At 37.0% G+C, this 13,979-nt stretch overlaps 1 protein-coding gene and 1 long non-coding RNA gene across 5 annotated transcripts in view; both read right to left on the reverse strand.

The window, feature by feature from the left end:
* Positions 1-6,004, reverse strand: part of LOC127526563 (uncharacterized) — a 30,022-nt gene extending 24,018 nt beyond the window's left edge. For 3 of the 4 annotated variants that reach the window (XR_007934053.1, XR_007934052.1, XR_007934051.1), the window contains exons 1-4: positions 5,962-6,004; positions 3,090-3,116; positions 1,745-1,786; positions 310-336 (exon numbers count right to left, since the gene is read on the reverse strand). This is a non-coding gene — a long non-coding RNA (uncharacterized LOC127526563). The remainder of the gene's footprint in view (positions 1-309; positions 337-1,744; positions 1,787-3,089; positions 3,117-5,961) is intronic. The other variant, XR_007934054.1, reaches the window with a different exon arrangement.
* The window catches only part of LOC114644513 (uncharacterized), a 216,685-nt gene that overhangs the window by 176,393 nt on the left and 26,313 nt on the right, over positions 1-13,979 (reverse strand). The window lies entirely within an intron of this gene.

The raw sequence follows: 13,979 nt of genomic DNA on the forward strand, positions 1-13,979 counted from the left end.
AAAAGATTTCTATTTCGTTCAAGTTTTTGGGATGAATGTTGTGAGTCTAATACAAGGCATTTGAGGAACTTGTCCCTGCTCACTGGCTTTCCTAATGAAGTAATTGCATTTTTCTTTTAAACTAAAGTTGATGAAGCATTTAGGATGTTCAGCAACCCACATTTGGGGTAAAACCCACTGGTTGAGAAACACTACTTTACAACATAGCAAACCTGTCTATCTTTGATTCACTCGCTGTACTTTTCGAGAGCTTTCTGTAAATGATCAAGTCGAGCAAGATACTGTGCAACATAAAGTTAACGTTCTTACCATATTTAGCCCTGAGTGTATCATATTCTGAAAGAGAACATTTTAAATCTCTGGTTACACATTAAGCACCAAAATAATTAAGATGGACAATTATGCAATTTCTAATTTTTGGAGAATTCTGAAAGATTACTAGAATAAAATGAAAACAAAACAAAAAATAAATAAAATACAAACATTCATAGAAAATAAAGTATTTCCTGAAACAACTGTTACTGAACTGTATATATTTTCAGATTTTTTCCTTAGGTTTTAATGACACTAGTTATTATTCCAATGCTTTTAACTATTAAAAGATGTTTCTTTTAAAGACCAACCTGTTCTCCAATTGCAAAAGTCTGTACAAATGTTTTCCCAAACCATTCTGAAATAATAATTCATTAAATTTATATAGCGCTTTTCTCAGTACTCAAAGCACTATCCACACAGGAAGGAACTGGGAAGCAAACCCACAATCTTCCACAGTCTCCTTACTGCAAAGCAGCAGCACTACCACTGCGCCACCTGTGAAGTATCTCATATATCTACGCTGTGCTGTGAGCACACATTATGAACTGTGCTTTTTGTGTGTCTCCCCACCTCTTATATACTGTCCAGTGTGACATTATAATGCTTTTTAAGAACCTGTGTGATGCTCGTGTTTAGCAGATCTAAATGTGCCAAAACATATTTCTGTACCTAACATGTACTGTTAAATTAAACTGATTTTTATTCTAACTTGATACCATTAAATCACATTAAATAACTTTAATTACTAGGACACCTTTATCTCTGGAAAAGACATTAATCCTCACTTAACTTGTGTAAGGTTAATACTTGAAGTGCACCTTGATGAGGATCCTCTTTTTACCCTGAGGCTGCAGTAACAGATTTGGAAAGAAACCTTGCAAAAGATACTCCCGTTTGTGACATCAAAATGTCACACACAATGTTTCTCTCCATTTTGCCTGAGAATAAACTGAGGTAGCATGGACACCTGCCTTTCACCTGTTACTGCTGGACTCCACTCCACTAAAGTCCTCAATAACCCTAAACTACACACAGTATTAAGAAAATTGACATAATACAATGTTCTTGTTTTTTTAATGCCACTGCTGAAAGAATATTACCTGTAATTGTTCACATAGAGAGAATAATAAACTACTGAGCATAATGTTGAGACTTACAGTGAAATCAAACAAAGTAAACTTCCAAATCAGGCGATTCTTGGTGTATTTTTAGGCCTTAGGAGTAATTATATCCCAGTTGCAGACAATTGTATTTTCTTCTCATGTGTTCTTGCAAATGACTCAGATTTACATTATTTAATTAATAAAAAAAATGCTAAATACATTTAAAATAATTCATTTTATGTGCTCTTCACATTTAGCTTCTGTTTTTTTGGATTTTGTTAAAAGTGAATGTTTCATATACTGTGAATTTAAACGTGAATACATACCTTCTTTCCATTTCTTTTTGTCATCACGCTTGACTAAATCAACTGTAATAAGGTAAAATCAGGGAAAGGAATGTTAACATGACATTTTTTAAGAATGTTTTTTTTTTTTTATAAATCTGATAGCTGTTTGGGTCATACAGGTTTAAGGACGGTGACCTTGAAGAGAGTTCACATATGCAGACATTCTTCCACTATGCACTTGCCTAAGGTTCAAGGTTTTTATTTAGTCATGTTTAAAGAAGAAAATGTGAAACTTGCCTTCCTAGTTGTATCTAATAACAGACAGAAATGAATGAACACAAACAAATAGAGACAAGACAGGTTAAAAACTGTAACATTTTTAATCATTTGAAAACGAGATTATTTGCTAACCAGTTCTAGCTGTGTAATAGTGCATTTTTACCTAACATGGTTACATGATACCAGTGTTATTAATGTTAATGAAAACTAAAACAAAAGTATGTTGTTAATGAAAAAAAATCATCATTTCCCTGAATGAAAACTAGATCTAAATAAAAATGAAAAAAAGCAAACAAAGTTGAAGCTATTTTTTGTAATTTTAACTTTCACCACAATCATCTTTGTGCACAATGTATACACAAGTGTGTGGCTGCTGGTATACTTATTAATTAATATTTAAAACCTGTCTGTGCACTCAAAAAATTAGTTAAGAATGATCACTGATTTGTGTGTATGTGTTAAGTATCCCTCACTGCTGGCATCTGAGACTGTGGATTTTATTGGTCTTTTCATCTATCAGTCAAGCTTTCCCTTCTAGAACCGAATACAAAAACCTCAACACTTGTCAATGACTCATTCTGTGGATTTCATTTGCTAAAATTGACGGTCAGTCAAAAGTGTTCCACTGTCAGCAAATGGCAGGCAATTTTCACTACACTTCAATGAAAAGGCACTCAAATTAAAAAATGCCACACATTTGGAAGATACAGCTAAATAGTCTGAAAAATTAAATATAAGGAGGATTTGTGTAATGGCTGTTGCTCACCATACCTCAGGAAATATGGGTTGTATGTTCTTAAAACATTTCTATTTGGTTTAAGTTTCTGGGATGAATGTTGTGAGTCTAATACAAGGCATTTGAGGAACTTGTCCCTGCTCACTGGCATTCCTAATGAAGAAATGGCATTTTTTTTAAACTAAAGCTGATGACACATTTAGGGTGTTCAGCAACCCACATTTGGGGTAAAACCCACTGGTTGAGAAACACTACTTTACAACATACCAAACCTGTCTATCTTTGATTCACTCACTGTACTTTGAGAGAGCTTTCTTTAAATGATCAAGTCAAGCAAGATACTGTGCATCATAAAGTTAACATTCTTACCATATTTAGCCCTGATTGCATCATATTCTGAAAGAAAAAAAATTTAATCTCTGGTAACGCATTAAGCACCAAAATAATTAATATGGATAACAAATATGCATTTTCTTATTTTGGAGAATTCCGAAAGATTATTAGAATAAAATGAAAACAAAACAAAAAAAAAATACATAAAATACAGACATGAACAGAAAATAAAGTGTTTCCAGAAAAAACTGTTACTGAAGTGTATATATTTTCAGATATTTTCATAAGGTCTTAATGGCACTAGTTATTATTCCAATGCTTTTAACTATTAAAAGTTGTTTCTTTTTAAACTCAACCTGTTCTCCAATTGCAAAAAAATGTACAAATATTTTCCCAAACCTTTCTGAAGTGTCTCATATATCTACGCTGTGCTGTGAGCACACATTATGAACTGTGCTTTTTGTGTGTCTTCCCACTCTTGTACAGTTATGTCCATAAATATTTGGACAGAGACAACTTTTTTCTAATTTTGGTTCTGTACATTACCACAATGAATTTTAAATGAAACAACTCAGATGCAGTTGAAGTGCAGACTTTCAGCTTTAATTCAGTGGGGTGAACAGAACGATTGCATAAAAATGTGAGGCAACTAAAGCATTTTTTTAACACAATCCCTTCATTTCAGGGGCTCAAAAGTAATTGGACAAATTAAATAACTGGAAATAAAATGTTCATTTCTAATACTTGGTTGAAAACCCTTTGCTGGCAATGACAGCCTGAAGTCTTGAACTCACGGACATCACTAGATGCTGGGTTTCCTCCCTTTTAATGCTCTGCCAGGCCTTTACTGCAGTGGCTTTCAGTTGCTGTTTGTTTGTGGGCCTTTCTGTCCGACATTTAGTCTTCAACAAGTGAAATGCATGCTCAATTGTGTTAAGATCAGGTGACTGACTTGTATCATGAAACACCACCCAATCAATTTGACTGCATTTAGCTAGATTTGAGCAGACAGTATATCTTTGAACACCTCAGAATTCATTCGGCTGCTTCTGTCCGGTGTCACATCATCAATAAACACTAGTGTCCCAGTGCCATTGGCAGCAATTTACGCCCAAGACATCACACTGCCTCCACCGTGTTTTACAGATCATGTGGTATGCTTTGGATAATGAGCTGTTCCACGCCTTTTCCATACTTTTTTCTTACCATCATTCTGGTAGAGGTTGATCTTGGCTTCATCTGTCCAAAGAATGCTTTTCCAGAACTCTGCTGGCTTTTTTAGATGTTCTTTAGCAAAGTCCAATCTAGCCCTTCTATTCTTGAGGCTTATGAGTGGCTTGCACCTTGCAGTGCACCCTCTGTATTTACTTTCATGCAGTCTTCCCTTTATGGTAGACTTGGATATCGATATGCCTACCCCCTGGAGAGTGTTGTTCACTTGGTTGGCTGTTGTGAAGGGGTTTCTCTTCACCATGGAAATGATTCTGCGATCATCCACCACTGTTGTCTTCCGTGGACGTCCAGGTCTTTTTGCGTTGCTGAGTTCACCAGTGCTTGCTTTGTTTCTCAGGATGTACCAAACTGTAGATTTTGCCACTCGTAATATTTTAGCAATTTCTCGGATGGGTTTTTTCTGTTTTCGCAGCTTAAGGATGGCTTCTTTCACCTGCATGGAGAGCTCCTTTGAACACATGTTGTCTGTTCACAGCAAAATCTTCCACATGCAAGCACCACACCTCAAATCAACTCCAGGCCTTTTATTTGCTTAATTGATAATGACATAACGACGGACTTGTCCACACCTGCCCATGAAATAGCCTTTGAGTAAATTGTCCAATTACTTTTGAGCCCCTGAAATGAAGGGATTGTGTTAAAAAATGCTTTAGTTGCCTCACATTTTTATGCAATCGTTTTGTTCACCCCATTGAAGTAAAGCTGAAAGACTGCACTTCAACTGCATCTGAGTTGTTTCATTTAAAATTCATTGTGGTAATGTACAGAACCAAAATTAAAAAAAAAAAGTTGCCTAAGTCCAAATATTTATGGACCTAACTGTATACTGTCCAGTGTGACATTATAATGCTTTTTAAGAACCTGTGTGATGCTCGTGTTTAGCAGATCTAAATGTGCCAAGACAAATTCCTGTACCTAACATGTACTGTTGAATTAAACTGTGTTTTATTCTAACTTGATACCATTAAATCACATTAAATAACTTTAATTACTAGGACATCTTATCTCTGGAAAAGACACTAATCCTCACTTGACTTGTGTAAGGTTAATACTTGAAGTGCACCTTGATGAGGATCCTCTTTTTACCCTGAGGCTGCACTAATAGATTTGGAAAGAAACCTTGCAAAAGATGATTCCGTTTGTGTCATCAAAAGGCAATGACACACAATGTTTCTCTCCATTTTGCCAGAGAATAAACTGAGGTAGCATGGACACCTGCCTTTCACCTGTTACTGCTGGACTCCATTCCAATAAAGTCCTCAATAACCCTAAACTACACACAGTGTTAAGAAAATTGACATAATACAATGTTCTTGTTTTTTTAATGCCACTGCTGAAAGAATATTACCTGTAATTGTTCACATAGAGAGAATAATAAACTACTGAGCATAATGTTGAGACTTACAGTGAAATCAAACAAAGTACACTTCCAAAGCAGGCGATTCTGGGTGTATTTTTAGGCTTTAGGAGTAATTATATCCCAGTTGCAGACAATTGTATTTTCTTCTCATGTGTTCTTGCAAATGACTCAGATTTACATTATTTAATAATAAAAAAATGCTAAATAAATTAAAAATAATTAATTTTATGTGCTTTTCACACTTAGCTTCTGTTTTTTGGGATTTTGTTAAAAGTGAATGTTTCATATACTGTGAATTTAAACGTGAATACATACCTTCTTTCCATTTCTTATTGTCATCACGCTTAACTAAATCATCTGTAATAAGGTAAAATCAAGGAAAGGAATGTTAACATAAATTTTTTTAAAAGTGTTTTTCTTTTTTATAAATGTGATAGCCGTTTGGGTCATACAGGCTTAAGGATGGTGACCTTGAAGAGAGTTCACACATGTAGACATTCTTCCACTATGTACTTGCTTAAGGTTCAAAGTTTTTATTTAGTCATGTTTAAAGAAGAAAATGTGAAACTTGCCTTCCTAGTTGCATCTAACAACAGACAGTAATAAATAAACACAAACAAATAGAGACAAGACAGGTTAAAAACTGTTAACATTTTTAATCATTTGAAAACGAGATTATTTGCTAACCAGTTCTAGCTGTGTGATAGTGCATTTTTACCTAACATGGTTACATGATACCAGTGTTAAAAATGTTAATGAAAACTAAAACAAAAATATGTTGTTAATGAAAAAAAATCTGCATTCCCCTGAATAAAAACTAGATCTAAATAAAAATTAAACAAAAAACACAAACAAAGGTGAAGCTATTTTTTGTAATTTTAACTTTCACCACAATCATCTTTGTGCATAATGTATACACAAGTGTGTGGCTGCTGGTATATTTATTAAATAATATTTAAAACCTGTCCATGCAGTCATAAATTTAGTTAAGAAAGTTAGGAATGATCGTTGATTTGTGTGCATGTGTTAACTATCCCTCACTGCTGGCATCTGAGACTGTGGATTTTATTGGTCTTTTCGTCTATCAGTCAAGCTTTCCCTTCTACAACCGAATACAAAAGCCTCAACACTTGTCAATGAATTATTCTGTGGATTTAATTCGCCAAAATTGACGGTCAGTCAAAAGTGTTCTAGTGTCAGCAAATAGCAGGCAATTTTCAAAACACTTCAATGAAAAGGCTCTCAAATTAAAAAATGCCACACATTTGGAAGATACAGCTAAATAGTCTGAAAAATTAAATATGAGGAGGATTTGTTAATATCAATGAATACTCATCCCCACGCTTCAAATTCAGGTATTCGCACATAGACTTTCCTTGCTCAACTGCAAGAATCCTAACTCACCTTTTCTAAGTCAGTGGGTAACTGATGTTGTATACTATTTGCAACTGGAAAAAATCAGATTCGCACTTAGAGGATCTGTGCAGAACTTTTTCAAAATCTGGCAGAATCTAATCAACAACATTTTAGAATAAACATTTAAAGCACTGAAAGTGTTCAATGACATCTCTCTTATTATTGACTCAGGTGATGCGGCAGTCCTTCTCCTCCTTGACCTGTCTGCTGCCTTTGATACCACTGACCATGAAATATTGCTGATGCGGCTTGAACATCTTGTTGGGCTCAAAGGGGCTGCTCTTAACTGGTTCAGGTCATATTTAACTGGTAGACACTTTTCAGTGACTTTTAATTCCTCTTCTTTATCTACTGCTCCTCTTAAATATGGTGTTCCTCAGGGATCCATTTTGGGTCCTATTTTATTCTCCATATACCTTCACCCTATTGGATCTATCCATCCATCCATTTCCCAACCCGCTGAATCCGAACACAGGGTCACGGGGGTCTGCTGGAGCCAATCCCAGCCAACACAGGGCACAAGGCAGGGAACCAATCCCGGGCAGGGTGCCAACCCACCGCAGGACACACACAAACACACCCACACACCAAGCACACACTAGGGCCAATTTAGAATCGCCAATCCACCTAACCTGCATGTCTTTGGACTGTGGGAGGAAACCGGAGCGCCCGGAGGAAACCCACGCAGACACGGGGAGAACATGCAAACTCCACGCAGGGAGGACCTGGGAAGTGAACCCAGGTCCCCAGGTCTCCCAACTGCAAGGCAGCAGCGCTACCCACTGTGCCACCGTGCCGCCCCTATTGGATCTATTTTTAGGAAATTTAACATTGCTTTTCACTGCTATGCTGATGATACTCAGGTTTATATTCCTGTTTGCAACTCTACAACAAATCAACTCCACAACTGTCTGTCTGAACTAAGATCCCAGATGGTTAATAATTTCCTTGACCTAAATCAAAATAAAACAGAAGTGCTTATAGTGGGTCCACCAGCTAAAGCCCAAATTGGTCTTGGACTTCTTGGCTCTTTCTCTGTCTTTTCTAAACCTCAAGTCCGCAATCTTGGTGTTACCTTTGACAGTAACCTCTCTTTTGAGAAACAAGTAAATTCTCTAGTCAAGAGTTGCTTTTTCCAACTTCGTCTATTAGGTAAGATAAAGCCTTTTTTTATCTTCTAGGGATCTTGAGATAGCTACTCATGCGTTTATTTTTTCTTGCCTCGATTACTGCAACTCACTGTATTCCGGGATTAACAAATCTCTGATACGCAGGTTACTGTTGGTCCAAAATGCTGCCGCTCGCTTTCTGGTTGGGGCAAGAAAGTATGACTCTGTTTCTCCTATTTTAGCTTCTTTACACTGGCTGCTTGTCAGTTTTCGAATTGATTTTAAAATCTTGCTGCTAGTTTTTAAATCTTTACATGGGCTTGCTCCTGCCTATTTATCTGAACTGTGTGTTTTACATCAGCCATCCAGAGTCCTTAGATCTTCTGGTCAGTCGTCTCTGGTTGTCCCTCGTACCAAGTGTATAACCAAAGGGGACAGGGCTTTTGCAGCTACTGCTCCTCGCCTGTGGAACTCTTTACCTCATCATATAAAGGAGTCGTCTACAATTGAACTGTTCAAAACAAGACTAAAGACTCATTTCTATTCACTTGCATTCAATGACCTTCAGTAATACTGATGGTTTCCTCTTTGTGATTAGATAACATTACTTTTATTTTTTATGTATATAACATTACTTCTATTTATTATGTATTTTATTTTATGTTCATACAGTGATCCCTCGCTATATCGCGCTTCACCTTTCGCGGCTTCACTCCATCGCGGATTTTATATGTAAGCATATTTAAATATATATCGCGGATTTTTCGCTGCTTCGCGGGTTTCTGCGGACAATGGGTCTTTTAATTTCTGGTACATGCTTCCTCAGTTGGTTTGCCCAGTTGATTTCATACAAGGGACGCTATTGGCAGATGGCTGAGAAGCTACCCAACTTACTTTCTCTCTCTCTCTCTCTCTCTCTTGCGCTGACGTAGGGGGGTGTGAGCAGGGGGGCTGTGTGCAGCTGTTTCCTGAAGGACATGCTGCACGGTGCTTCGCATACTTAAAAGCTCAAAGGGCACATATTGATTTTTGACTTTGTTTTTCTCTGTCTCTCTCTCTATCTCTCTCTCTCTTCCTGCTCCTGACAGAGGGGATGTGAGCTGCCGCCTTCAACAGCTTTGTACCGGCGGTGCTTCGCATACTTAAAAGCCAAAAAGCCCTATTGATTTTTTTTTTGACTGCTTGCTTTGCACTCCTTTGAAAAGGAAGATATGTTTGCATTCTTTTAATTGTGAGACAGAACTGTCATCTCTGTCTTGTCATGGAGCACAGTTTAAACTTTTGAAAAGAGACAAATGTTTGTTTGCAGTGTTTGAATAACGTTCCTGTCTCTCTACAACCTCCTGTGTTTCTGCGCAAATCTGTGACCCAAGCATGGCATTCTAAAAATAACCATATAAACATATGGTTTCTACTTCGTGGATTTTCCTATTTCGCGGGTGGCTCTGGAACGCAACCCCCGTGATGGAGGAGGGATTACTGTATATTCTATTTCTATTTATGTTTTATGTTAATTATTTTGTTTTTCTTTTATTCTATTATTGTAAAGCACTTTGGCCACAGCATTACAATGTTGTTTTAAATGTGCTATATAAATAAATTGACATTGACATTGACGTTGACACTGAGGAAGCAGATTCTCTCCCCATTTCGATTTCTTCTCCATTTATCTTTATTTACTTATTAATTCATCTATTTACTCATTTTTACTAGCTTTTGGCAGTGGCATGCATGTCTCTGGTGACTCTTCCTGTGAAATCGGTAGACGGATTGGGAGAGCATGGGGGGGGTCATGAGGTCGCTGGAAAGGGGTGTGTGGCGCTCCCGATATCTATGCAAAGGGACGAAGGTCCAAGTCTTTAGAGTCCTGGTGCTTCCTGTCTTGCTATATGGTTGTGAGACATGGACGCTATCCAGTGACCTGAGATGAAGACTGGACTCCTTTGGTACTGTGTCTAACTAGGAAAATCCTTGGGTACTGTTGGTTTGACTTTGTGTTGCTCATGGAGTTCCAATGAGGCACATTACCTGCATTGTGAGGGAGCGTCAGTTACGGCACTACGGCCATGTGGCGCGTTTTCCCAAGGGTGATCCGGCTCATAAGGTCCTCATTGTTGGGGACCCAAGTGACTGGACCAGGCCAAGGGGTGTCGCCCATGTAACAACTGGCTGCAGCAGATACAGGGTCATTTCTGGAAGGTAGGACTGGACCGCGTGTCTGCCTGGGGGGTTGCCACCTGGGATCCTGAACTGTTTCGACATGTAGTGGCTGCGGCAACGCACTGTACCAGTGCATGCTCCCCAACTTGACTTGACTTAAGTTTTACTCTGCTGGCCATGCACTCTTTCTCAGGGGTGGGGGTTGATTTGTTTTCAATCCTATTTTTGTAAAAACTGATCTATTTGTATGTAATGTTGTGTGATTACAATAAAATCAATAAAATTAAAAACAAAAAAAATTCAGGCATAATTTAGGCTGGAAAAAAATGGTATACAGTATTTATACTGCAAATCTTTATACATCCTTAAGATTAATTTCCATTCACATAAATATTGTGTTTTATGGACATTTTGATCAGAATACATATTTTCTACATTGTTAACCTCTTCTTTAATACATACCATTTTGTATCCTCTCTGAATTACCTATACAAACAAGAAAAAGGAGAAATGAATCAGGCAAATGGTACATTTAACTGTGTTTTTGGCACCATTCTCCATGGAAAGTAATGTCAGAAAAATTAAGTTATACTAAGATAATTTCTGATTTAGTTTAAAAATATGATAACCATGTTATACCCATGGGTTCTGTGGTTTTACAAATACAAAAGAGGTTGTCTACTATTTTGAAAAACATTATTTCAACCACTGCGGTGGGTTGGCGCCCTGCCTGGGATTTGTTCCTGCCTTGCGCTCTGTGTTGGCTGGGATTAGCTCCAGCAGACCCCCATGACCCTGTAGTTAGAATATAGCGGGTTGGATAATGGGTGGATGGATTATCTCAACCATACGTATACATTAGCTTTCCATTACTTATAGATCTATGAAATCTTGCTTGAACGCTAAATATATTTTTGGAATTTAGGGAAACTGCATAAACGTTTTTTCAAGAGTTATTTTTAAATGTCTTATACAGTATGTCTATAACCAATTACACAATTAAATGCTTTCATTTACTTTAATATCACCTACTGTATGGGATGAAAGCAGCGGTATTTCTCCTATTTTCCTTTTTATATAGTACAATACATTGATCTCTTTCAGGCTGAAAGGAAGGTGATTTTTTAGCAATGAGCTCTCAAAAACTTAGACGTTTTTACATCTGTTTCTTTGTTACGAACAACTTACTGAATGTGTTCTTTAGTTAAAAAAGAAATCCTGAACAGGAAAAAAAAGTGTGTGTCTTTCACTCTAGATGTACTTTTGAACAATAATGTCATCTTAAAAATGAGAACTAATATTTTGCATGCAGAAATACAGTAGACATGCCAAGTTGACATGAGTCCAAATATAAAACAAAAGCCTCATAACTAACTTTACATATTCACTTTTTAAAGGCAACAATGATCTTGAGTATAGACCTGTGTAATGAGTTTGCACAAATGCAGTAAAAAGCATATTTGTGACATTTTAGATAAAATTATACTTTTGTTAAATTCTGCTATTTTAATCCAGCGGTTCCCTTCACATCACTGTTTTCTTCCACAGCAATGTTTCATTCCTGGCTTTACTGCAGCTCATAAAAGCTGTATTTGTTATTTTGAGTGTTTCTAGCATTTATGGTGAGTTTTTTCTTCAAGTTAAAGTTTATTGTCATGTGTACATAGTACAATTAATTTCTTACTTGAATGTCTCCTCAGAATAGTGACAGTAATGCAATAACAACAATAGACATACAAAAAAAAAACATCATTAAGAGGATGCAACATGTATACAATTATATGCTAACTACACATACAAGAACACTTACAACATTTGTTATTATGACTGGCTATTTAATAACCTTATGATCTGTAGACAGAAACTGTGTCTGAAATTACAGGTGTAAGTTAAATTGTCTAATACCATTTGTAAGAAGGAGGACGTGACTTCAGCTTTAACATCTTTGACTTTGTTAAGATCTCAAGATGCAGGTCTACTAAAGATTCCAAGGATCTTTTATTTACAGGGCCCCAAAGCTGTGTAATGATTGGAATGATCTGCCTGCTTGATTATTAGATTCACCTTTGATAACAGCTTTTATTTAAATCCACGCTGAAAACTCACAAGCGTAGTAGTCAAGCTTAAATTACTACAGCTGATTAGTCATTCTTATGTCTGCTGCTCAGTTATTTATACAAAAATATGCAGCAGGCATTTGAATAATTATGAAAGGTTACTGACACTTATCTATTACATTACTTTTCTTGGTATTCCAATGTTGCACTTGGAGCCAATTCTCTACTTCCAGCCTGTTTTCCTATCCATAAGAAAGCCTGAATGAAAGGATTGTGTCTTTTTATTACACTGCCTAGGGGAAACTTATGTTGCACCCTAGAATACCCAGTAGGGTATAGGTGGCCAGTTGGCATAGGTCTTTATAACTCTGATTGTGTCTGACTTTATCAATGACTTTGCAACTCTCAGTTTATTTTCTCCAGGGATACTGCTTACTAGAGTTTTTCTTTTCCTCTCCTCCTTTGTCAACTGGCTGTATCTCAATGATTAAATATGGATATACACTGCCTGGCCAAAAAAAAAAAGTCACCACCTGGATTTAACTAAGCAAATAGGTACGAGCCTCCTATTGGATAATTACTACATGGGTGATTATCTTTCAGCTGGCAACAAGTTATTATTTAACCCCAACTGGTGCAATGAGTTGCTTCTCATTCTTAAACAACCATGTCGAAAGACACATCTCATGGTCGTGGAAAAGATGTTAGTCTGTTTGAGAAGGGTCAAATCATTGGCATGCATCAAGCAGAGAAAACATCTAAGGAGATTGCAGAAACTACTAAAATTGGGTTAAGAACTGTCCAACGCATTATTAAAAACTGGAAGGATAGTGGGGACCCATCGTCTTCGAGGATGAAATGTGGCCATAAAAAAATCCTGAATGATCGTGACCGGCGATCACTTAAATGTTTGGTGAAATCAAATCGAAGAAAAAGAACAGTAGAACTTAGGTCTATGTTTAATAGTGAAAGTAAGAGCATTTCCACACGCACAATGCAAAGGGAACTCAAGGGATTGGGACTGAACAGCTGTGTAGCCGTAAGAAAACCACTAATCAGTGAGGCAAACCGGAAAAAAAGGCTTCAATTTGCTAGGGAGCATAAAGATTGGACTCTGGAGCAATGGAAGAAGTTCATGGATTGGCCACCACAGAGTCCAGACCTTAACCCCATTGAGAATCTTTGGGATGTGCTGGAGAAGGCTTTGCGCAGCAGTCAGACTCTGCCATCATCAATGCAAGATCTTGGTGAAAAATTAATGCAGCACTGGATGGAACTAAATCTTGTGACACTGCAGAAGCTTATCGAAACAATGCCACAGCGAATGCGTGCCGTAATCAAAGCTAAAGGCGGTCCAATGAAATATTAGTGTGTGTGACCTTTTTTTTTTGGTGGCGACTTTTTTTTTGGCCAGACAGTGTATATTGTTAGGATTCTTTTATTTCAATCAGATTGAAATGGATTTGTTTTACTGTGCCTTAAAACTAACCTGTATTTTATGTATGTAAATTATGCAATTTGTAAAGTTTACAAATGAATATCTTTTGAAATTTGTTACGTCACTCTGAGCCAGCATTTATTAATCAAAGCT

The sequence above is a fragment of the Erpetoichthys calabaricus genome, chromosome 2, assembly GCF_900747795.2.
Source record: "Erpetoichthys calabaricus chromosome 2, fErpCal1.3, whole genome shotgun sequence".
NCBI lineage: Eukaryota > Metazoa > Chordata > Cladistia > Polypteriformes > Polypteridae > Erpetoichthys > Erpetoichthys calabaricus.